Source organism: Mesocricetus auratus, unplaced genomic scaffold (genome assembly GCF_017639785.1).
Source record: "Mesocricetus auratus isolate SY011 unplaced genomic scaffold, BCM_Maur_2.0 Super-Scaffold_100691, whole genome shotgun sequence".
Taxonomy (NCBI): Eukaryota; Metazoa; Chordata; class Mammalia; order Rodentia; family Cricetidae; genus Mesocricetus; species Mesocricetus auratus.
Window position 1 is genome coordinate 18,119,224 of NW_024429267.1, and position 23,808 is coordinate 18,143,031.

General features: G+C 40.4%; 1 long non-coding RNA gene across 1 annotated transcript in view; it reads left to right on the forward strand.

Annotated features, from left to right (window-relative positions):
- Window positions 1-23,808, forward strand: part of LOC110341561 — a 50,654-nt gene that overhangs the window by 9,835 nt on the left and 17,011 nt on the right. The window contains exon 2 of the long non-coding RNA XR_002383526.2: window positions 5,429-5,618. This is a non-coding gene — a long non-coding RNA (uncharacterized LOC110341561). The remainder of the gene's footprint in view (window positions 1-5,428; window positions 5,619-23,808) is intronic.

The following is a 23,808-nucleotide window of genomic DNA, read 5'->3' on the forward strand; positions in this document are numbered from 1 at the left end:
ATGAAACCAAAAATAAATACTTAAATAATTTATCAGTATGTTGAAGACAATAAAAAGCAGGAAGCTCAACGTTCTTGGGCTAAACTTATGTTCTTGTCTTAAAGACTTATTTGACACTAAAGAAATAATGCCACTGTAGTGAGCTGGCCCTGTCCCAGGCCTAGTCACAGTTGTCTTGCTTCACAACCTTGTGTTTGTAATTGCTGCTGTTGAAGGAGTGTCTTCCCAGCAGTCAGCACAGCCCTGCCACCTTTCGGGTGCTGAGAATGGAAGCTCCTGCCTTTGAAGTGGATGCTGTACCTTTGCTCTTACTTGGAGCTGTCGATGGAAAGTCAGGTATATTTTGCTTGATTTGTCATATTCTTAGTTTGAAAGTTGATCTCGTCTTGGTTGACAAACCTGCCTGCCTGGCTGTTATTGGGGCTTCAGTGATTTCAGTTTGCTTTTTCTGCAGTTACTAAGAAGACAGAGCATCTTCGTAGGATGGCTAAGCACATGACCATGAGCATATAATGGGTTATTTCCAAATTAGGATACCCTTGGGAATGAAAGGACAGTTAATAAGGATATCAGGTAACAGGTGTAAGTTGGAACTGTCCTGAGCAAGTGGATGGAAGATTGTGTACATAATTGCCCACACCTGGTCAGTGTTTTCCCTCTACTTTTCTTCATATTTGAGGATAAGTAAATTTAGATAATCAATTTTAAGATGGGAAATGATCTGCTACAGATGGATTTTTCTTACTAACTCATTAGTGATTCTTAGAATGATAAGTAACTGAACTTTTCTATTTAAAAACAGTCTTATTGAAGTATAATTGTATAATACATGTAACATTGTACAAGTTTAAAGTGTGCACATTAATGCAGTGTGACATACACACACACACACAAATTTCAAGACCATAAACCTCCCAAGAATATGTTTCCTGGTATCTCTTCTGACAGCCGCAGGCAACTCCAACCTATTTCCCCCCTCCCAATTTCATTTAAAAATTCTGAAAATTAATACACATAGCACTAAGTTTCATTATGGTATTTTAAAAAACATAGTTCTTCATCCTCCTCTTCTGCCCACCACCTATAACCTTCTTTCCAGCTTTTATGTCTCATATGTAATATTTGCCCATCCTTCATTCTTCAGCATAACTCCATGGTTTCCTTCCTAGTTCCTGAGCCTATACCCATACCCCCTCCAACGAAATGTCGAAATAAACAAGTAAGAACGTGTATATTGGAAAGAACATGTGATCTTTGTTTGAGTAGGAGTAGGAGTTACCTCAATGTAATACTTTCCAGATTCGTCTGTTTCTATGCAATTTTATTTTTATTTGCAGATGGGTAAAATTCCATTATACACACACATACATATATACTGCATTTACATTATCTACTCATGTGGGGCAGACATGTAGGACTGTTCATTTCCATGCTGTTGGGAAAAATGCAGCAAACATGGATGTGCAGGTATTCTCTGGTAAGAATTTGGGTATATATCCAAGAGTGGAATAGCTGGGTCATGTGGAAGTCCTATTTTTAATTTTGTGAGTCATTTACATACTGATTTCTAAGGTGGTTGTGCCAATTTGCACTCCCACCAGCAGTGAATAAGTGCACCTCTTTCCCAATATCCTGGCCAGCATTTGTTTCTTGAAGATAGCCATGCTGACTGGGGCGAGATGAAATCTTAAAGCAGTCATGACTTGCATTTCTGTAATGACTAAGAACAGTTTTAAAGTACTTATATGCTGTTTGGTTTTCTTCTTTTGAGAACTGGCTGTTCATTTCATTAGACTGTTAATTTAAATAATTGGTTTTGGTGTTTAATGTTTCCTGTTCTTTATACAGTATAGATATAACCACCTGTCTTATGTGTGACTGGCAAAGGTTTTCTCCCATTGCTTAGGTTGTCTGTTTTCTCTGTAAATAGTTTTCTTTCCTGTTCAGAAAGAATCAATTTCATGTAGTCCAATTTGTTAATTCTTAAGGCTAATTCCTATGTATTAGAGTCTTGATCAGAGAATTCTTGCCTATATCTGTATTTGAAGTATACTCCCTATGTTTTCTTCTAGCAAATTCAGGTTTCAATTTTAAATTAAGGTATTTAATCCACTTTCACTTTTTTGTGTGCAGTTAAGAAATAGATATGGATCTAATTTCATTATTTTGCATCCAAATATCTAGTTTTGCAAGATCATTTTTTGAATAGGCTACTTCTTTTCCAGTATATTTTTTGATTCCTATGTAAAAAAAAATAGGTGGCCAGTGGGTGTCCTTCTCTATCCCTTTTGCTCTCTTGAGACAGGGTCACTCAATGGGAAACTCTCCACAGGGCTAGGATGGCTGTTCAGCAAACCCACAGAATGTACCTGTCTCCATCCCCTAACTTTGGGATTGCAGGCACACTAGGCCATGTGGTAGGATTAGAACTCAGATTCTCATGCTCGTGCAGAAAATGGTCTTACTTTCTGAACTCCTTTGAAGCCCCCCTGGAGTGTAAATTGAGGTTAGGTTTTGTGATACTTCAGGCAGCACATCTCTGCTAAGGGTTCCTTTGGCATTGTGTTTCTATATGCATTTTAGGGTTGATAGTTCTAGGTCTTTGAAGAATGATTCTGGGATTTTCTTGGAGAATTGCATTGAGTCTGCATATTCCTTCAGGCAGGATAGCCATTTTACAATGTTGATTTGCAATCCAGGAGCATGTGAGGGGCTTTATCTAGTATCTTTAATCTCTTTTTTTTCAGAGTTTTGAAGTTTTCATTTTAGTGTTTTTTCACTGCCACATAATGTTTATTCCTAGGTCCTTTGATTGTGAATGGGCTACTTTTCTTACTTTATTTCTCAGCAAGTTAACTATTGGTACACTTGAAAGCTACTGAGTTTTACATTGCTAATTTATATCCTGCACCTTGAAGTGTTTATGAGATCTGAGGTTTCTGGTGGAGTCTGTAGGGTCTTTTATGTATAGAATCATGTCCTCTATGAACAAGAATATTTGACTTCTTCTTTTCTTCTTTTCATCATTTTGTGTCTTTTTCTTGTCTTATTTTTCTATTTATGACTTCAGACACTATCTTGAGTTATTGCTCTGACTTCAGACACTATCTTGAGTTAGAGGGGTGATTACCAATTTATCTAGGACTTTTTAATCTTGAAGGCATCCAACTTGCTGTTGCCATTGTCGATTAATTTGTGTTTTCCAAAATTGCTCATAAAGTCATGTGGTATGTTATTATTTTGGAAAGGGTTGACTTCTTTGATGATCTTCCTTATTGGCTGTATCAATAGTTCAGTCGTTCGTGATATGGAGCATCAGCCCGCTGTGTAGACATTTCAGTTCATTTACCCATCCAGATGTGGGTGGTCACTGTGTTGTTTCTAGCTCTCAATTTTCAGAAGTAAAGCAGGTATGGACATTCACATATGAGTTCTTTCATGGAAAAGTATTCTCATTTCTTTAGGTAAATCTCTTTGGGTGGGACTGTTGACTTCAGTGGCCAGATTTTATTTATCTTTGGAAACTACTCAACTGTTTTTCAAGCTAGTTCTAGTGTTTGCATTCTTATCACTCACAAAAGAAGATGACGTTGCCTCTCGTCCTGATACAGGATAGCAACACCAGAACATCCAGGCTTCCTAAAACTTCTAGATACCGTAATGCAACTGAAATTATCTTAATTTGTAGTTTTAATTTGCATTTCTTTACAATTAATGACTTAATGACATTGACCATTTTTCGTCTCCGTTATTGTCAGGCATGTAGAATAGACAAAGTGTTTGCTTAATCTGTCTGTCCTTTTATTGGCTTGTTTATCATTGTGTTTTGTAAAAACATATTTCCTAAGCATAGTCTTTAATGAGATATGTGATATGATTTGTCATTTCTTATACCATTGCTTAACTTTTTTTTGAAGATGTAGCTGAGTAGTTCCATTTTTTCCTAATTTATAATTCAGATGGCATTTTGTATTGAACTGGATCCATAAAACATTACCTGATGATCTATTTGCATATTCATTCAATTTTCTATATGTAACATCAAACTTAAACTTTTTTGTGTGAAGGGGAATTGTATGCTCCTCTGAATGTATTCAGTCTTTATAACAAGTAGCTATTAAACAATTACTGATATATGAAAATAAGCCAATAAGAACTCTTCTATGATTAGAGAACCACAGTTAGGGATATAGTCCAGTGGTAGGATACTGGCCTAATATGTTCAAAACACCATGTTTCTTTGCAAGCATGCATGCACACCAGAACCTAGAAACCTATAATCTGAAATACCAGCAACCAAACCCTGGAGCACTAAAGTAACTGGACTGTCTAAAAATACACACCTTCCAAAGATTGAATAAAGAAACTGATAGGGATTGTGCCTATCAGTGAGGTTCTAGTGTTCCCCCTTCCTCTAGTATTTAGCTTTTTATTACATTTCCTTATTTTTAGAATTCTGTTTTTTTATTTTTTTGGTTTTTACAGACGGGGTTTCTCTGTATTGTTTTGGAAGCTATCGGTCCAGCCCGTCCTTGAACTCACAGAGATCCGCCTGCCTCTGCCTCCCGAGTGCTGGGATTAAAGGCGTGCGCCACCACTGCCTGGCAGAATTCTGTTTTTTTAAATACAGTGATCAATGATAACTCAAAGACAGGAAAAGCCCAGGGAATAATAATACTATACAAATAAGCACTGGATTGTGTTTTACATTGCCTTCTTCCCTACCCATTGACCATGACTGTATAGGTTCCCAAAGTTCTTTGTCTGTTGGCATAAGGAAGACTTTGCCCTGTTTCATCAGCATTTGGAACATAGTTTGGGTATCCTGATCAGTTTAAGGACAAGTATCAAGTTCCTTAAGTTGTTTTTTCTTTATTCATCTAGTCTCTTATTCTTGAACTAAGATCTTGGTGTGAAGAGAGATCCACACTGGAGCTCTAAATTGCTAGTACAGGACACCTGGCTTGTCTAGCTTTCCTCTGAAGTCTAGATTGCCAGCTCCCAAATGACTCATAGCACATTTAGTTATGCAATGCTAGTACACAGACTCAGGAGATAAACCCTGTTCAAATTTAGTTAATGCCTGAGAAATTATAGTAGCCTGGAGGTCATAGTTACAATTTGCATAAAACAAGTTTGACATCAATCATCACATACAATCTAGTATCCTGATATTAGCTCCTTTAAATTGATTTGGATGCTAGGGAGAGTGTATCAAGACGTTCTAAAATGGTAGATATCAAAATATGGTCTCTAGATCTACCTTGTCAACTTGGCCTGGGGGTTTGCTTCAATGTATTTATGCTCCATTTCATACCTGAAAGATCAGAACCCTGGAGGTGCGACCCAGATCTTTGCAGATCCTTCAAGGGAGTCTTCAACGCTATGTTCGAGAGACTTTGTTTTAGAATACGCATTTCCATTTCAGAAATGACACATGGAGAGCTGATTGCGTTTACCCTCCAAGTGCACTGATAATAGGAAGAACACTGAATAGAAGCTAATGAACTCCAGCTCTTGCAGCAAGTCTCTGCACGCCCGGGAGACATTTTGCCATTGCTGAAAGATTTGGCAGGAATGAGTGAAGTTCAAGGAAGCAGATTACAATCTCTGAACCAGTAAGTGAAAAGTCTCCTACCCTCATTGCAGTTCCAGCCAAGAAAAAAGACAGGGAGAGAAGAAAAATTCCCTCAAAGCCAGATCAAAACCTGTGAGAGGACAGAGGCAGTGTGCTCCTTAGAGGGCAGTCGTTTCTAGTCATGGCCACATGGGGAGGGGAGGCCCCCACCCAACCAACACATGTTGTGAATTGCTAATACTAACTCTTTCCACATTTGTCTCACATTTACGTGGCTTTTATTTGTGGCTGAATCTGCCTTACAGGTGCCCTATGTTCCAGAGAATAGAGATCAAAAGAATTCATGTCTCAGGATTCAGCATTGCACAGCCAAGGCATGAAATACTCTTTCATATTGTCTTTTATCCCCTACAAGTGGGGTACTAGGTTTCTCAGGGGGAAGATATTCCCTTCAAACAGAAACAGCAGCAACAGCAATGCCAGCGGCAGTAGCACCAGCAACAGCTCCTACTCTGGTGGCAGGGCTGTGATACAACATCTACTCTCAAGTTTTCAATGTTCTTAATATACCAAGTTCCAGAATTATTGCAGTTCATATGAGCTATGATAAACCCATTGGTAGATTCAGTAATGTTTCATTTTTCAAGAACTTTTCATTGGTGTATGTGTACATCTTGCAAAGCAAACACTAAAGTCCTTACCTGGGCAGGGTTGATGCACCGTGGGAGCTCCTGAGAGGCAGTTTGCACAGGGTGTCCTGACACAGTCAGATTGACCTGGCAGGGGAAAGAGAAACTTTTTTTGTTTTGTTTTGTTTCCCATCTCCACCTATAGAGTGCCACCATATACTGCCTGGTGTAGGGTCTTTCACTTGCAAGACTGGAAACTTACTTAACCCTCGTCTGACCACTTGTTTGGACCTGAGCATATTTGTTTTATCCCAACATGTTATCTGTTTTGTTTTTGCTAAGCCTTAGTGTTTCATCTCGGAAATAGAATGTTAGCTTCCTCTAGGAACAAGTATTTTTTCAGGTTTATGGAAACTGCATCTGGATGAGGATTTCTCGGATGGTACTCTTCAAGCTCCTTGTTTTAAGAGTGTCTGGTGAAATATTACCTCTGACACAGTTCTGGGATTCCTCTGCTGACTTTGTGATATTTCTCTATGGGGTGTTGGTGGTGCTGCCGTAGTCATACCAGATCCAGATATATCCATCACTTATTTATTTCTGCAGAAGTTAAAGTGTAAAAATATAAATTTTTAAAATTGAAAAAAATTACATATATTATCTACAATGTGATATTCTGCGGTACTTAAGAAATGGTTGAATCAAGCATGTTAGCATATGATCTACCTCTTATATCTACCATTTAAAATTCATCATTGTTACTGCTATTATTCTTAGTGTGTGTGGGAGAGGGGGGTTCATGGTGGGCATCATCACAGCTCTGTGTAGCCAGTCCTGTCTTTTCATCCATAAGTGGATTTCAGAGAACCCTCCAGACTTCCTTCACGCAACGTTCTGAGCCAGGATTACGGTTCCTTATAGTAAATTTTCAAGTCAAGAAACATGCTGCCTCCTCCAGCTTTGTTCTTTTTGCTTTGGATGGGTTTGGCTATTTGGGAGTCTCAGTAATTCCATTCGAGTTTTAGGAAAGTGTTCTATTTCTGTGAAAAATATCTTAGACACTTTGAGACTGTGTTGCCTACAGCTTGCTTTGGATTGTATGTACATTTTAACAATATTGATCACTTCAGTGTGTGAAGGTAGGATACTTTCCTGTATATAGTTAGTCCTTAGTATCCACGAGTGATTGGTTCCAGGACCCTACACTTAACAGAATCTCTGGGTACTCATATTATTTATATAAAATTTCACAGTATTTGTATATAGCCTTTGTTTATATTTCTGCTTTCTTCACATAATCTCTGAGTTACGTGTATTACAAGCACTATGTATATAACCATTATATTGTACTTTTCAGGGAAACAGTGATGCAAAATAAAAACCTATGTGTATGTAATACAGGTGTCCCCACAGCCTGCTAATTGTGGTCTTTGGTTGTTGGAATCCAAAGGGCAGAACCTGTGGATGGGAGAGTGGTGGTAGCTGACCTGCATTTGTATGTTCTTCACCTTCTTCCATCATTGTCTATGAATGTCAATCTCCATGACAAATGTATTTTCAAGAAGTCTTGAAAAATACTAGCAGACTGAATGGAGTGGCACAGTAAAAGCATGGCTCACCCTGCTGTTCTCTCTTCAGTAGGTTTCAATTCTAGTCCCCACACCTTCAGACACTGTCATCTGACTTCAAAGGAAGTGGGCTTCAGTGGACATGCAGTACTTTCACCTACTAAAAGTACGGAATGTGCTCTTCTGACTTCGGCTGTTGGCTTCTCCCTACTGTGTTGACCTTTGGTATCTGGACAGTCTTGTTTGAGCACAAGGTTAGCACATCCTCAGCAGTTCAGACTCCAGATCTCTTGGCTAGTAACATGGGCCACTGCCTCTTAGTGACATTAAATACAACTCTTTGGGAACATGGATTTTTCTGGACTCCAGATTTAGTGCTGAGTAGAACTGATTGCAGAGAGTTATGGAAGACTAAGGCTGAAAGTGTCTTTTGAGCTAATTAAACTCAGTCCCTCATTTTAAAGTTGGAGGAATTGAAACTCCGGAGGTTAGAGGAGTCACTCAGGGTCACACATCTTTTTAGCAGAAGTGAACATGGAATTGAAGACTCTCGAGACTCTGTTTACTTTGTAGCATCTGTTGGAAAGGATTAAAACCAAATGAGAAAACCACACAGCCTTAGGTGCCTTTGTATGGATTTCTGGTGATGGAGCTGAGAGTCAGAACACGGAAGAGGGATTTCACTCAGTTCCTTTCAGTTTCTTAACCTCTTCTGATATGGGTCTGCAGTAGCTTGTTCCCCATGCTCTTAGAGTAGTACTTGGACTCCTTTGTGAATGTTATACATAGAGATGGATGCTACCTTTGGAGTTAGATACTGAGTTTTGTTTTCTGTCAGTTTGTGGAGATGAGAGCACATAAATGAGTTCAAATGAATGATGTAATGTTTCTGTGAAGTGATGGATAACTATGACACATGCTGAGAAAACATGTCTTTTTCTCCTTGCTGATGACTGACTGTGCCCACCTAATTATGTACCAAATGTGCTGCTGAAAGCAATTGTCTGGACACACTCCACTTAGGAAAGGAAAGGGTGTGCAGGGGGGATAAAACTGAGTTGGAGACCAAGCAGGAGACCTCTAGAGGGCAGTGCTAACTTACACTTGTTAAGAGCCAGCATGAGGCTAAGTGGGGTAAAGCAAGTTGAGTTGCCTTGGATATCCACACCTCTTGGGGTTCCCCATTCATGAAGAAGTAATGTGTAAAGTGATGGCATTTTCAGCAGTGATGTCTTGGACTCATTTCAGAGTTTTAGTCTTTGTGGAGTAGAGAAAGGATACTAGATGGGGTATCAGCACATCTGGGCTCTTGCTCTCTACAACAAAGGAATTGTATACCCTTAGGTCTTTTGACTTTAACTCGAAAACTAAGTAGTTTTGCATCTTCTCTCAAATGACTGAGCAAACTAGTGCTATCCCCCTGTTTCCCTAAGTCTTACTTATACTTAGTTTCATGCTAAGGGCTCACCACAGTTTTTTTTTTTTACCACTGGTATTGAAAGTGATAAACAAGGTATTCTTTCCATAGACACACATCTTGTGTCTACTTTGGCTACCAGGTCAGACTTCTATCGCACCTAGGCTTTCTGATTACATTACTCTTTCAAGGTAGTTATTCTGGCCTATTATAATGTGAAAGGACAATTGGTAATTCTTAATGTTGGCTTATTGACCCTTGTCATGGGTTGAATTGTGGCATACCCCAAATTATCATGTTGAATGTGTAGGTCTCAGTGTGACCTCATTTGGAAATAGGGTTGCTGTAACTGTGATAGTTAAGTATATGTTGTTCCGGAATAGATTAGGCTACTAGCTCAATATATCTGGTGTCCTTTGAAAAAAGAGTTTGCATCTAGATATGTATCCAGGAGAACACCATGTGATGGCTGCAGTGATGAGATTAGAAACCAAGAAAAGAGAGCTGGGACAGATACTTTAGCATTCCAAAGGAATGTAGTCCAGTTGATATCTTGATATTGAAATTTTAGCCTCTGTCTCAGTCACTTTGTTTGTGTTACTATGTTACAGTAGCACTAGTAAATGGAAATCACCCTAGTGAACCCTAGTGCTATGTGTTAAATGCAGTTTTCCTTCAGCTGGTTATGATATCATGATGACTGGATCCTGCTGCAGGTAACCTCACCAACACCAATATCAGTAGGTTTTTCAAAATGACAGCAATTTTCATGTCTCTTAAGGCACATAATAAATTTAGTAGGAGATTGTACCCTTCTGTATTATAGCTTTGTGTGATTACACATTGGCCTTATAAGCAATTTAGTGTCAGTTCAGTGATACAGAATAATTTCCATCCTTGACAGTATTTGGAATGCAGACACGCATTACTCAACAAAGAACACAAGTTATTTCTAACAGAATAGGACAACTCATATGTTGTGATCATGCCAATGGAGAAAGGAATTAACTGTGGTCACTTATGTTCCTAAAACTTGTCACCTACATCTTTCTCCATAGATAGATCTCAAACAAGTGCTAGAGAGTAGGAGGTAAGGTGTGTTATAGAAGCATGGAGAAAAAAGGCCTGTTGGGTCTGGATCTAGATTTCATCTGGAGTCTCATTAACACTTAGGAACAGGGATCAACACTAGGTATAGTTCCCAAACATGCGGAATACTTTAAATTAATATATGCTGTCTAGAGAAACACACCAACTTAGATATGATTTAGAAATTCGTTAGTTCAGCTGACTGGCGCCTGCTGAAACTCTCCATGCTTGGTTAACTTCATTTCTGATTTCTGCATTACTTTGTCCTCCACATACCTCATTGGATGCTGCTGAGTTCCTAGGTAACTGTAGTCCAGGCGGCTGACATTGGCAACCCAAGAGATTTACATCCCAGGCATGGGCATGACATGGGCAGTGCTTTTATTTTTTCATTTTAGTTTTCTTACTCTTCAGTTGTGCTTTTGAACTTGGGATTCATTTTTAGTGAGTTCTTATGCTTTACTAGTGGGAAGCAAAAAATGAGCATTAACTTTTTTTGTACTAAAGAGGAGATATAATTTATTTACAAATATTTCTAATAAATTATAGTCCAATTACCAGAAGAAAAATATGTTTTCATGCCTTCCCAGCAAAACCAATGAGATAGTTTAAATATATTGTCTATTAATTTAAAATAGTTCTTAAGATTTATTTTTAATTTTATGTATATTAATGGTTTTCTCACATGTATGTCTTTATACTACATACATCCCTGGTGCCCATGGAGGTTGAAGAGAGTTTTGGATCCCATGGAACGAGAGTCATTGATAATTTTGAGTCACAATGTGGGTGCTGGGAATTGAACCCAGACCCACAACAGCAACAAATGCTCTTAACTGCTGAGCTATCTCACCAGTCCCCAACTGGGTAGTTAAAAAATATTTGTCTTTGGATATATATGACGTAGATGTAAAATTTTATTTTTCTGTGTTAACATAAACTCCACACTTTTAAAAAGGGCAAATGAAGATATCATGGTTATCCATTTTTTTTAAATAAAGAAACATGCCATACATTCCACAAAGAAAACATCAAATCATCAGCTGGGGTTTATAGGAAACATTTGGGAATTTTGAAGGCCTGTACCATGTTGACAAATGAGGGTTTTATCCAAGTAAAAGACATCTTAGAGATACTGTTTTACAAAGTAGGTACAGATTTACGAATTATCACGTATAAAAGAAGGGGATGCTGATCTCTGTGGCTTGTTCTAGAGTCTGCTTTCATTCCATGGAATCCATTTGCTTTTGTTCTTCTATGGGCAGGGATCCTCAATCAGAGACTCCTGGAAATTGATAGTTAATTATAACCTATCATTTGCAAGCATCAACATCAAGATATCTTTTTTTTTTTTTTTTGGTTTTTCGAGACAGGGTTTCTCTGTATTGTTTTGGAGGCAAGATATCATTAATTGTTTGCCTTTTTTTCCACACACAAAGTTCACTCTCAGTTATATTAGTTATCCATAGCTTCATTAAAGAAATCATCGCACAATAGCTTGGTTTAAATAACACATACTATCCCTAGTTTCTGTGGAACAAGAATCGAGGGGCAATCTGGGCTTAGCAGTGTTTGCAGCTCCCATGTGGGCAGGGGCTGGGTCACCTTAGGCTATACAGCTTACTAACTGTAGATGGCGGTAGGACTCATTCTTTGCTGGCAGTTGCTTTCCATGCAACAGCTTTCAAGATGGCAGTGATTGCCACTGGAGTAGGTAACACGGAAAGAAAGAAGCAGGATGGAAGCCAGAGTCTTTGTAGCATGATGTTGAGGGGGACAGACCATCAGCTTGTTACACAAGAAGCAGGAGGGAGCATCACTGAGACTCATTCAGAAACTTCCTTCCACACAGATGGTAGACCATGTGTTAATTCTACTTGTTTAACAGAATGATCCTCAAGGTAGGTTAGTGCTTTATCCCACAGGAGCTTTTTAGGAAATCCTATGTTTAATGAACTCTTTTCCTCTAAAATTCTTAATTGTGTGTGTGTGTGTGTGTGTGTGTGTGTGTGTGTGTGTGTGTGTGTACACATATGTGCTTGCTAGCATGCATGCATGAAGGTTAGTGGATGACTTTCTAGTATCATTTCTCTCCTTCCACTTTCATGTGGCTTTAGAGTATTGGAGCCATGTCACCTCACCTTGTTTGACAAAAGCCTGTACCTTTTTGGCCATCTTGCTGGCCCATGGTTTCCCTTTAATATTTCAATCATACTCTTTTTTTGTGTTTCATCATTTTCAAGGCATAGAAGTAGTAATGTCTTTTAAAACTTCATGAAGGAGCAGTTAATATAGTCATTTTGTAGATGACATAGGTGTCATTTAGATCCTGTAATCTTTTGTCTATACGGGCAGCAAACAATATGCATATAGAAAATGAATTCTTTTATTTAGAATTCCTCAGCCATTGCAGTGGCTGTGGCTTGGAACTGGGTTGCAAGGAATATTGAGGAATATTTCTGTTGTGAATGTTTATAGGGTATACAAGGACAGCAGTGTCTCAGAGCAGAGTAACTTTTCACAGGTAGTTAGACTTTCACAAAGATACCCTGCTCCGGGATATCACTGGGGAAAACAATTTCACCCAGAAAGGAATCTTCCTCATTATATTTCTGCTCATATTAGAAACTTAGAGAATAGGATGGGCAAGATGCAAAGAAACAGGGGGAAGGATATAAAAATTCATAGTGTGTAGACTGCAGAACAGGACCTATGCTGGGCTTCTAGCTATATGTTCAAGATGTGGCTGGAAGAGCCTCTGAGTCAGTCTTGGATGTGGAGTGAATTCTCTGTGTTCTTTCACATGGGTTTGGCTGGGACATATGGAAACAACACTCCAGTCAGGTCAGTTGTAAAAAACTGGGCAAAACATGTTGAAGACAATGGGTTGTTTGACAGACTGAGATGGTTTTATATGGATTTTTATTACCATGATGGGTAAATCAGCTGTGCCTGTACAAATTGTCATGTTTATAGTCTACTTGATGAAAAATAGTAGCACATGCCTCAAAAATTATGAGGAAAAAACCCTAAACTTTATAGCCTTCTAAAGGTCATAGCCAGAAAAAGGATATTTTCAAAAGTTTTCCTTTTTTCCCTCTGAATTGGATCTATGGAAAATAAATTAAATCTCGTAACTGTGGATGACCTAAGTCATCTCTTAGTAGGCTGCTTCCACATCTCTCGATGGTGTTGGTCTCTCCTAACCTGTACCCTGCAGCTGTATTAACTTTGTTAAACACCTATGTTGGTATGAGCACAGAAACACTTAACTTCTTATTCCTCCAAATGAAAGGCCACATTCTCAACGTCTACTCAAGTTCTCACATGCATTAGCTTTCCCACACCTCAGAAGCACTCAACAGATGTATATAATCTTACCATACCAGTTAGTCTCAAGTCCAGCTGACTTCTTGATATTTTGGCTTAGATATTGACGAACGTTTTGTGCATTACGTGTGCAACACGAGGACCTTTGCCCCATCCCCCCCATTCTTCCCCACCTTTGCACCACTGCACAGTTGCCTTTCTAGTTGGTTGCTGTGTTTTGACTTTATGATGGCGTGAAGGTGGTGCACAGTCATTCTGAAGTTAGATGAGTTTATGTTGAGCATCACTGTCCACTATTAGGTCAAAATGTTAGAAATAGTCCTAACTCCCATGCTCTTGTCAGGTTACATGTTCAATACAGATAGGAACTAGCTCAAAACAGGCAATTTGCTATCACAGCTACCATCATGTCACAAGACCAAGTTACTGCCTTCCCTAATTAGAAGACTTTAAAAGCTTCCTAAATATTTTATTTCCATGCTTTCCCTCTTAAGTTCCAAATTCTGCCATTGAAGAGAAACCTTTAAAAAAACTTAAAAAATATTTCTGTATTTAATTTGGCACATAGCATTTGCAACACATTTAGAGGGTAGGATGAGATTTTTTTTTCTTTTGCTCATTTTCCTTTGTATTTTTGAGACACGGTTTTGGTGTGTGGCCCAAATTGGCTATGTTGCCCAGATTGGCAATGAACTCATTGTTCTCCCAAATCAGTCTCCTAGGTGCTAGATTATAGATTGTGCTACCTACCATGTGGTACTGGAGAGTGATATTTCATGTTGATGTATGTTCACCTTGTGTATTAAGCTGATTAAGGTAATTGGTTTATCTCTAACATTTTTCTCTGTGCTGGGAATATTAAAAGATTTCTTTAGCTGTTATTTTGAAATACAAGTTAATTTTTGCCCATTATAGTTATCCTAGTATGCCTTAGAACACTGACATTGCCACTCATACCCAACTCCTCTCTGGTACCCACTTACCATATTCTATCCATCACCTCTTTCCTTGTAGTAATATGGTTATTTCCTCCATACATAACCAGATGAACATACCATTTCCATCTTAGAAAAGAGATTACTTGACCCAGAAGTCATGATGATGAAATAAGCAATTGATACACCAGAAGTAAGCAATTGATACACCGGTAGATCGTTAGGTCTAGGGCAATCATAATGAAACTGCTGACAGTCTTCAGCAGAAGGTTAGAATCACAGAACCCTCACCTGGGATTCTAGTCAAACTCCCTTCTGCTCCTCATCTCCCAGTTGCATGTGGTTTTCGAAATTCTAGAGTGTGTGGAGAGTGACGGATTAACTGGAAAGGACCCCCATGATACAGCTTCTGTGATGTAGTGAGACTTTGCAGCGATGTAGCTGTTTTGGGACCCACATTCCTGTAACAACAGGAAGGAAGTGGGGATAGGGTGGGAGGCTGGGGGGATTGTGAGGGGTGCAGGAGGAGGGGAGGGAGAGAAACTGGGATTGACATGTGAAGCAAGCTATTTAAAATTAAAGTAATAAACAATTTCAAAGTAAAAACACACACACACATACACACACACTAAGACGCGACCAAGGTGAAGCCATTTGTAAGTGGAGTGTATGTGGAGGGAATACCATGGTGGCCATATTCCTCTGTGTGGTAGCATGCCTACCTAATGAGTGAGGTCTATCATATGTATCATTCAGGGAATGCCCTGTTATTTGTTGAAGGACTAGAGTATACATTACAGTCCCCAAGAATACTACATATGGAAAGATATTTCTGGTAAGTTATTGCAGTGGTTGTATGACTGCTACTGTGTGTAATAAGACATGTGACTGAGGCCAAAATGTCTGTCCAGTGGAGTCTTGCTTATCTGAAGGAGAACTATATGGAAAAAAGAGGCATGTGGGTATAATCCTCCATATCAGACTCCGATTTGGCAGGAAAATTGCATAAAAGAAAGGATGAGACAGAAATACTGCCTTGTCATTTCTTACATTGGGGGACCAGGGGCCCAAAGGCAAAAGAATACAAATTAGGTATCTGGTAGAGACCCGCCTGGAAACAAAACATTGGAACCTACAGTAAAAATCAGATGCTGAAGAGGTAGAAAGTGATGTGGAAGAGACTGAAGATACCCTCAGGTCCAACTTACAATGCAGAGGAAGAGAAAATTGATGATTCAGCATAAAGCTGGAGCCCTGAATAAAACTATGATGTAAGCAACCATGCTAAAGGGGACATATTCTGCCTCTGCACTCTTTAGTTGGGAAGGACTTTAAAGCAAGAAATGAAAGGGTATCTTCTAGCCAGGATTGGGGTTTGGTGGTAGCTGCTGGGGTTTCCAGGTTCTGCTGTCCCAGGACAAAGAATTGGACAGAAGCCCCTACAGTGGGTGCTGAGACATGTGACCAGGACTGAGTCCTCTATCACAGGGAAAGTCTGTCTTCCTCTGTGTGTCATAGAGAGCCTGGTTGGTCAGTGGGATACAATGAGTGAGTAAAGAGATGCCCTAAAAAGGCTATAAGTTTAGGAGGAACGTTGTGGTCTGTATAGTAACATGTAAGGAATCAGAATGCTAACAGGCTGCACAGGGGTTTCACGGCTACTGCTATGTATAGTAAAAATATTACTTTTGGCTGAGATGGCAAAGGAAGGGAGTGGCTAAGAAGGGCATGCCTGTTGGGGATGGAGGGAGGGAGGATGGGAGGGTGGGAGGGATGGAGAGAGAGAGAGAGAGAGAGAGAGAGAGAGAGAGAGAGAGAGAGAGAGAGAGAGAGAGAGAGAGAGAGAGAGAGAGAGAGAGAGACTATTCAGGGTTCAGGGTCTTTTGATGTTATTAGTTTATATGGGGAATGCCACAGGATATGGGTGGCAGGATTTTATAGTTTGCAAAGACTGACCTGAGCCTGCTATTTGGAGAGGCTTCTCTCAGGCATGTCTGGAATCAGCAGGAAGCTTAAGGGATTAGAGAAATAAATCCTATAAGTTGGCTGACTGGCATGCCAACTGCTCTTGGTGGGTACTGGAGTTATGCAGACAGAGCCACAGGGACGGTAGTAAGCAAAGCAAGAGAACTTATTAAGAAGAGTTCACTGTCAAGGGAGTAAGTCGGCCAGATCAGAGAAGACGTTCAGAAGTTTAGTGGTTGCCAAGTGTGGAGGACTGGAACCTTTATGGGTCATTTGCATACCACAGCTTCCTCAAGAACGCAATTGCAAGACTGAGGAGTTTCCAATCTTCCTCTTGGCCATCAGATTTTGTTTTCCATATGCTAATTTTGTAGCTTTTGTGGAAGGCCTTTCCAGACCTCACTTTCTGATCCACTCTCTTGCCTTGAGGCAGTGGGACACAGGACGGGGGTGGGGCCACTGTGAGTGAATTAGAACCATAAAAACAGCAGTGTATCCACTCACCACTTATTGAAACAAAGATTGAGTGCTCAGAGACAACATGGAGGAAAGCAGTCCTTGCTGACTGGTGCTTACGGGCCACTGGGAACATTTGGTTATCTCCAGCTGAGGTGCCCCTGGGCTGAGCAGCTTGAGCTGTCCCCACTGAGCCCATTAGAAATAGGAGATGCATGGCAGCCCCATGGCAGTGTCTAAGGATGCGAGATTATGGAGAGTGACATAAACTAGTGGAAATGTTCTGGTAAGGGCAAGGATAGATAGAAGAGAGAAACTAATGGCCCTACCCATCAGCCTATTGTAACTGTTTCCCAAGGAAATGAAATTTCCCCAGAGTTATGCCAGGAGAAGGAAAAGTCCAGCAGAGGAATGTCTCTTCTAAGAGGCTTCACACAGTTCTGACAAGTTAACTTGTCTTTAGATTTATTTTATGTGTATGGATGTTTTGCTTCTATGGATGTCTATGCACCATGTGGGAGCCTGGTGCCCGTGGAAGTCAGAAGAGGGCATCAGATCCCCTGGAACTGGAGCTACAGATGGTTGAAGCTGCCATGTGGGTGCTGGGAATTGAACCCAGGTCCTCTGCAAGAGCAATGGTACTCTTAACAACTGAACCATCTCTCTATGTAACTTGTCTTAACGTGTCTTGTTGAACCAACTTGCAGGAGAGACTGGAGCTGACACAATGATAGGTCAGTCAATGACCAGTCCTTGGCTAGGTCTTCTTAGCTATGCATATCCAGGGATGCCAGAATATACAGGAAGTAGGAAGCGTGAGGCCATAATCCAAGATTGGATGGGACTGTGCTAACACAGCTGTTTTGGAATCATCCACACTCCTTTAAGTCACTCATGCCTTTGGTTCACACACTGTAGTTTGGTGGAATCCTTACTTTGGTCTATCATTGGTGCCTTATCTGGGGCGAACAGATACTTGCTCACATCTCCCAGGAAATGTTAAAACAAGATTCCCAGTTCCTTCTGCCTTCTCAAACTCTGGGAACCACTATTCTTTCATCTCCTGTAGGAGTTCAATTCTTTAAAACCTTCAGGCATAGGTAAAGAACATGTGCAACTTGCTTTTCTGTGCCTGATTTACTTCTCTCTCTCTCTTTTTTTTTTGTTTTTACGAGACAGGGTTTCTCTGTATTGTTTCAGAGGCTATCGGTCCAGCCCGGCCTCGAACTCACAGAGATCCACCTGCCTCTGCCTCCCGAGTGCTGGGATTAAAGGCGTGCGCCACCACCGCCCAGCTGATTTACTTCTCTTAATGCCCTAAAATTTATTCATTATGATGAGATTTCCTTACTTCAGAGGCTGAACAGTAGTCCTGTGTGTGCATGCATGTGCATGTGTGTATGTGTGCGCACGTGTGTGTGTGTGTGAGTGTGTGTGTGTGAGTGTGTGTGTGTGAGAGTGTGTGTGTGTTTGTTATTGATTTTCCCCCATTCATCTATCATAAACACTTAGGTTGATTCTATATCTTGGATGTTGTGAATTGTACTTCAGTAAGTTGTGCAAATGTATGTACCCATATACATCTTTCTTTTGGATGTATATCCTGGAGAGGAACTGTTGCATCATATAGTAGTTCCGTTTTTAATCTTTTAAAGGATCCTGCTTGCTTTTTACTACCACGACTAGACCAAACCTGAATCCTCACTCACAGTGTGTGATAATACCATCACATCACACTAGAACACGCAATTGTTGTTTTGGCTTTTTGGCAGTAAGTGTTCTAATGAGGATGAGATGTTTTCTTATTTTGGTTTTGATTTGACTTTACCTGGTGGGGAGTGATAGAAAGCATTTCCTCACATAGTATTGTGGGTCCTTTTTGTCTCCCCCCACAACCACCAGGTTGTTTTTCCAGTGACTTAGTGGCTGCATCTGAATCTACTGATGTTTTAACTACCTTCTATGGCCCTATACCCTCACGGACAATCAGTGCCCTGCTGCTCTGGCCATGGCCTAGCAGGATTTTCAGTCCCACTGGCACCAGGTCCGCTGCTGCCTCCAAATGTAGTTTTTAACTGAGTCTCTGTTGCTCTGTTCACCAATAAAGACTAGGGAGTCAGACACTGGGGTGGAAACCTGCTAGCTCAGAGAAGCCGCTCTCTTTCTCCATTGATGTTGTTATAGACTTTTAATTGAGCAAGTGTTTTTTGTGCATTTTTTAATTTTAATTTTAAATTTAAATTAGAAACAAGATTGCTTCACATGTCAACCCCAGGTCCCTCTTCCTTTCCCTCCCCTCCTCCCATGCTCTCCCACCAACTCCTTCATACCCTTTCCTTTCTCCAGGGAGGGTGAGGCCCTCCATGGGGATGTCCATAGTCTATCATTTCATCCAGGGCAGGACCTAGACCCTCCCCCAAGAGTCCAAGGTGAGAGTGCATCTCTCATTGTGGGATGGGCACCCAAAGTCCATTTGTATGCCAGGGATAAATACTGATCTACTACCCAAGGCCCCATAGATTGCCTAGGCCTCCTCACTGACACTTATATTCAGGGGGTCTTGATCAGTCCCATGCTGGATTCCCAGCCATCAGTCTGGGATTCAAGAGGTACCCCTTGTTCAGGTCAGCTGTTTCTGGGGGTTAAACCAGCCCAGTCTTAACCCCGTTGCTCATCAGTCCTCCCTCTCTGTTACTGGGTTCCTTGAGTTCAGCTCAGTGTTTAGCTGTGGGAGTCTGCCTCTGCTTCCATCAGTCATTGGATGAAGGTTCTGTTTCCCAGACTCTCTGGCTGTAGGATTGTAGGCTGACACTCCACAGATCTATGTCTAAAATCTGTATATGAGAGAGTACATACCATGTTTGTCTTTTTGTGACTGGGTTACCTCACTCAGGATGGTTTCTTCTAATGCCTTCCATTGAGCAAGTGGTTTGTGCTAGGAATTGTATAACAGTTAAGGAAGTGTCAACAAACCTTGCTGATTATTAAAATCATTCAAAGGAGCTCTTACAGATTATCTGAGTCTTGCCTTTGATAGTCTAATGTGGAAAATCTGGAAACTACTCAATAGGTAACCATGAGAATGAAAACTTTATTTAAAAAGACACATTTATCTGGGAAGGAAAATGTCATATACCATAAACAGAAAGCTACACCCAGAAGAGCCTCTACCTCTTGCTGCTGTCAATATTTGGGGAGATTCGTACTTCCCATTAGGGCTATGACCTGCATTGTAGAGGGTTTCAGTTCCCAGGGTCCGTCCAATGAGACAGATGGATGAATTCTTGGAAAATGTTTCTTCCTGGATTATACTGAAACCATTTCTGATCATTCCAAATCAAACATTTGTAGTTTCACTTGCAAGGAGGCTATATTTCCTAATCAACCTCATGCATCAAGGGTACTTATGAAGAAATGAAAGGGTTCAGTGGAAAAAAAATCTATGGTAAATTCTATTTCAAAGTATTAGGAGGTAAGGCATCATGTTATCATTTATAGATTTTTTTTCAGGATTTTGTGCTGACACAAAGCTGATGGCTACTAGACTCAGTTACTTACCATCTTTTAAATTGATGGTGTTGGGCCCTGGTTATTATAAACTGTGGAAGCCTAAAATCGTTGGAGATTTCAAACCAGTGCTAATGGAGTTCTTGTTATTTTTATCCTTGCCTCACATATCCAGCTGCAAGTGAGCTTTGACTGTCCAGAGAATAGTGTCTTCCTTTTTATTTTTTCCATTTTTTATTTTATTTAAATTAGAAACAAGCTTGTTTTACATGTCAATCCCAGCTCTCTCAACCTCCCCACAACCCCCCCAACCCCCCCACCCCATTCCCTCTCCACTCCCCAGGGAGAGTGAGGCCACTTCATTGGGAATCTTCAAAGACTGTCATATTATCCCCTGCAGGGCCTAGGCCCTTCCCCATGTGTCCAGGCTGAGACAGCATCCCTCCATGTGGAATGGGCTCCCAAAGTCCATTTGTTGCCAAAGCTAAATACTGGTCTATTATCCAAGGCCCCATAGATTGCCGAGGCCTCCTCACTGACACCCATGTTCAGGGGGTCTGGATCAGTCCCATGCAGGCCTCTCAGTCACCAGTCTGGGGTCCAAGGGCTCCCCCTTGTTCAGGTCAGCTGTCTCTGTGGGTTTTACTAGCCCGAGACACTCATCACTCCTCCCTCTCTGCAACTGGTTTCCAGGAGTTCAGTTCAGTGGTCAGCTGTAGGTGTCTGTCTCTAGGCTCTAGGGCATATGAGGTAGTCATTAATATCATTATCGGGGGTGGGCGTTTAAGGTAGCCTCTTCACTCTTGGTTAGTTTGCCAGTTGGTGTCATCCTTGTGGATCTCTGAAAATCTTCCTAGTGCCAGATAGTGTCTCCTTGACTCAGCCTTCATGCTCCCCCATGCCCTTCTCTCCTCTCCTTCTCCCCCTCTCTTTCTCTAAGCTTCCTCTCCCCCTCCTCTCACCCCATGTGCCCAATCTCCTCAGTAGACCCCATCTCTCTTATGGTTCTCCCTGGTTCCCAGACTCTTGGCAGTGGAGTTGTAGGCTGACAATCCCCTGCTCAATGTCTAAAATCCATATATGAGTGAGTACATACCATGTTTGTCTTTTTGTGGCTGGGTTGCCTCACTCAGAATGTTTTTTTCTAGTGCCATTCACTTGCTTGTGAATTTCGGTGGGAAGTACCGTTGAACAATTTGGTACAAAAGACTGCTTCCTCAACATAACACCAGTATCACAGACATTAAGATCGACAATTATTAAATGGGACCTCCTGAAACTGAGAATCTTCTGTAAGATAAAGGACATAGTCAACATGACAAAACTGCAGCCCACAGAATGGGAAAAGATATTTACCAACCCCACAACTGACAGAGGGCTGATCTCCAAAATTTACAAAGAACTCAAGAAGGTAGTCTCCAAAACACCAAATAATCCAATTAAAAAGTGGGGTACAGAAGTAAATAGAGAATTCTCAATAGAGGAGTCTAAAATGGCTGAGAGACACTTAAGAAAGTGCTCAACATCCTTAGCTGTCAGGAAAATGCAAATCAAAACAACTTTGAGATACCATCTCACTCCTGTAAGAATGGCTAAAATAAAAAACACCAATGACAGTTTATGCTGGAGAGGATGTGGAGAAAGGAGTACACTCCTCCACTGCTGGTGGGAGTGCCAACTTGTACAGTCACTATGGAAATCAGTATGGAGATTCCTCAGAAAAATGGAATTCAGCTTACCACAAGATCCAGCAATTCCACTCTTAGGCATATACCCAAAAGATGCACATTCATACAATAAGGACATCTGTTCCACTATGTTCATAGCAGCATTATTTGTAATAGCCAGAATCTGGAAGCAACCCATATGCCTCTCAACTGAAGAGTGGATAGAGAAAATGTGGTGCATTTATGCAATAGAGTACTACTCAGTATCTTCCTTTTTTATTCTGGACACTGTCCTTCTTGCTGATAAGGTGAAGCAGAGCTGAGTGAAATTCACAGTGCCTGAGGATTTTCAAAGAAGTTTTCTAAAGGATTCATGAATTGATAAATGATAAACCCAGTCTGGTAGGGCATTTGTTTGTTGCCTCTTATAATCAGGGTCCTTTATCTTATTAAAAATTCCTTTTGAATAATAAAAGGCATAAAATGAAATCTCATGGTAGTGCCCCAGAAGTTGGCATTCTGTTAGCCATTAAACTCTGTTCTCAAGATTTATGGGCAACTGCTCATTGTAATTAATGGAAAACATTCAGAAGGTGAACTTGAAATAAATGACTAGGAACTCTTACTGTTGCCTGCCTCTCTCTCTCTCTGTCTCTGTCTCTCTCTCTCTCATCTATCATTTTTGTGTGGTTTCAGAGAAATTTTAGATAAAAACTTAACACATCATCTTAAGAAAAGAAAGGATCCCGCTGGTTGAAATATGCAAAACATTTGGTTGCACAATTCCAATTTTGCTGTAAGAACAAATGCTGGATGCTTTTGAGTAGTTGAAGATTGGTTGTGTTAGGATACTTTAGAGCAACAGAACTTGCATAATGGATACCTATCTCTCTATATAAAGGGGATTTATTAGAATGACTTACAGGTTGTGGTCCAGCTAATCCAACAATTACTGGTGGTGAATGGAAAGTCCAAAAATCCAGTAGTTGTTCACTCCTCAAGGAAGGGTGTCAGCTGATCTTTAGTATACCTGGGAATACTGAGGAAATAGGCTCTACTGCTGGTGAAAGAATGGGTGTTCTAGCAAGGTGAAAGCAAGCAAGCAAAGAGCCAAAGCTTCCTTTTTCTATGTCCTTATGTAGAAGGTGTGGCTCAGGTTAAGGGTATGTCTTCCCCCACTTCAAGATCTGCCTTCCTACCTCAGAGATCCGGATTAGAAGTGGATCTACCTACTTCAAATTAAGAAAAAATCAATCACAGGCGTGTCTTCCATTTTTGGATTTTAGTTAATTCCAGATGTAGTCAAGTTGACAACTAAGAATAGCCATCACAAAGATGGAAAATATATGTCTTCCTAACACGTATTTGTCATTACTGGTCTGGGTTCTGGAAATTAGGAAGCAGGATAGGTTTCTTACTTTTATAGACAAAAGTTCTTTTTGATGTATGTGTTTATAGTTCTTAAAAGCCTTGTATATCTATTATAGAAAATCCAGAAAATATAATTAAAAACTGGCTAAAATATGCTCATACAACAGTCCACACACAGGCAGCTGTATGTGCCAACTAGTATGAAAGTCATTATTTTTTATTCTTTCAGCTTACACTGTATTACTGTATTTTATTGGCATAACACCTCATTTTATATCTTGTTTAACTACCGGCTC